Below are 2,974 nucleotides of genomic sequence, written 5' to 3'. Positions count from 1 at the left end.
GAGACACGGAAGAATGCACACAATAAACTGAGAAGTAGGGGCCTGTGAGAGGAAAAAAAAACAAGAGAGATGGTTAACTGTCTGCCAAGTGGAGGAAGGAAGAAGGTCTGGAAAACAAGATGGAGGTTCCTCAAAACATTAAACACAGAATTACTGTATGATCCAGCAATCCCACTTCTAAGCGTATATCCAATGGAGTTGAAAGCAGGGTCTCCAAGAGATGTTCGCACACTCATGTTCACAGCAGCATTATTCACAAGAGCCAAGTGGTGGAAGCAACCCAGGTGTCTGTTAGTGGAAGAATGGATATATAAAAGATGGTCTATACATCAATGGAGTATTATTCAGCTTTTAAAAGGAAGGAAATTCTGACACATGCTACAACGTGGATGAACCTTGAAGACATTATGCTTTGTGAAATAAACCAGGACAAATGTTGCGTGAATCAACGCATATGTGGTTTGTAGAGCAGTCAGACTCACAGAAATAGAGACCAGAATGGTGGTTGCCAGGGGCAGGGGAGGGAGGGAATGGGTGTTTAATGGCTATGAGGTTTCAGTTTAGGAAGACAAAAAAGTTCTGGAGATTGGTTGCACAACAACATGAATATACTTAATACCATATCTGTGCGCTTAAAAACGGTAAAGATGGTAAATTTTATATTATGTGTATTCTACTACAATTAAAAACCAATAAAAGAAAGAAAGAAGACGGAGAATGTTCGCTAGCTGTGTTTCTGGGAAGTGACGGAGCCTGAAGGTCCAGCTGACCTTGGAATGAGGGGATTTTGGTTCCCTTCATCTGGGAAGGTCACTCGTAGTTTTGTGGATCTGTAAAATGTTAGCACTATTTCCTTACACTCAAAAAGAAATCAGTGCCCTAAAAGGATTTTATGCCACGGTCTGTAACCTATATTTGGAGTTTAGACCTAGAGTACTTCAAGAGCCCAAAGTGAATAGAAGTTTTAAAACGTTGGCAAATTTAGTCAGAGGGGAAAAAAATGGATTTTTTGGTCTCATTTTCAGTATAATCTATTTTTCTGGTCTCTCGTGAACAGTGTGATCCTTTTCAAAGGGGCTCTATTTCAGGCCACGTGGCTTTAAGTAGACTTACATAAAACGCCGCCACTGCTTCCAATTCTTCACCCAGAAACCCGAACTTTGTAATTACCTGGCCGATCGTTCCCAGTCGGGACTCAGCTGTGAATCTGCACAGACCGGTTCACCTGCCGTGATTGCTTAAGTCCCTCTTATTGGGAAGGTCGTAATGACCCGGGCGGCCCTCGTCCCTGCCTCTCTTTCCACGTCTGGATGCTCCTTGTCTTTGAGATGTGCAGCCACACTGCCAGGCTCTGCAGGCAGCCCGCTCACTCCATCGTGGGCAAGGTGGGCCACGTCAGCCCTGGAATCGCGATGGGCTCTCTCGTCGAGGGGTGAGGGCGAGGCTCCTGTTGGCCCCCCATCCTGGTACTGGGAGTGTAGACAGTATTCAGCCACTGCCCTTAAAGAAGTACATTCTCAAGAGACCAGATCACTAGGGAGGTACGGATCAGAATCACACACCAGGCAGCATGAGCAAGGCGGTTGCTGTGGGTTACAGGTTCATGGTTTTGTTAAGTCAGTATTTGGAACATCAAAAGTAATACATGCTCTTAGTGAATATTTAAACCCTGCAGCAGAGGCTAACATCAAATTTAAAATGTCCCCATATCTCCTTCTTATTCTGCTCTGATGTAACCACCATTAACAATTGGATGCATTTTCCCCTATAACCTTTCTTTGCTTATACAAACACGCATGCACATTCTTTTTATGTTTACCGCGTCATACTAAACGCGGTATTCATTAATTTACTTTTCTCACTTGACCACATCTGCTCCGGACTGAACGGTTGTGTCCTCCTACGAAGAATCATATGTCGACATCCTAGTCCCCAGCGTGACGGATCTGGAGATGAAACCTTTGGGAGATAATTAGGTTTAGAGGACATCGTGAGGGCGGAAGCTCGTAAGGAAATGAAGGGACCATAGCTTTCTCTTTCCACCATGTGAGAACGCAGAAGATGACTGTGTGTGAACCAGGACGAGGACTTCACCAAGGACTTGACCGTGCCAGCAGCCCGATTGCAGACCCAGCCTCCAGAACTGTGAGAAGTCGGTGGCTGCTGTCCTGCCACCCGGACTGTGACAGCAGCCTTTGAATGTGATGACTTCTCCACAGCTGCATCGAAGCCCACGTGTGGAGAATCTACAGTGCACCGAGTCACCCAGGTTTTGAAGGACGTGTTAGTAGTTCGCCATTTCAGATAAAGTTGCGACGACCACCTACTTGCCTACATTTCTGTACGTTGACTTTTTTATTTCTAACAGAAAATGTCCAGAAGTGGTAATCTTGGCTCAAGAATATGTTGCATTTTTTACTTTAACAAACACTTTCATGTTCATTTTGAACTGATTTTCCTTCTTGGCAAATATCGTGGACTTGACAAGGGCAAATACGAAAAACTTGAGGGCGTTCGTGGGAATAGAATCTCTCTTGGCCCAAGCTAACGGATAAATATTTCCAAACATCATGCTAATGTTTGAGAAAACACAAAGCTTTCTGAGACATGCTCGCCCTCACACGCTTCACAATTTTCTTACCTGGTAATGATTTAACTGATTAGAGAATTAAAGCGAAGTGATGAGTTGCTATGTACCGATAATGATGAAATGACCGTAGTATCAACAGCCGCTTCATGTTCTTCATGTCCGGTGATCATTCTGATTGATTAGCGCCTGTGCCAATCTGATTGTCAGATATTTTCGATATCCCTCTTAACAGTGACACCTGCCACTTATTTTAATTGAGCACAATTGTCTTACTTTCAGCTTACACCCCAGGTGGAAGTTTCAGCTTCATTTCAGAGATAAGGAAATTGAAGCTCAGAGGCTGAGTGAGGAATCGGGCAGCCCAGGCTGGCTGAGCATGTGCCA

This window comes from Pteropus vampyrus, unplaced genomic scaffold (genome assembly GCF_000151845.1).
Source record: "Pteropus vampyrus isolate Shadow unplaced genomic scaffold, Pvam_2.0 Scaffold94, whole genome shotgun sequence".
Lineage (NCBI taxonomy): Eukaryota > Metazoa > Chordata > Mammalia > Chiroptera > Pteropodidae > Pteropus > Pteropus vampyrus.
Note: the sequence above shows the minus strand (reverse complement) of the source record.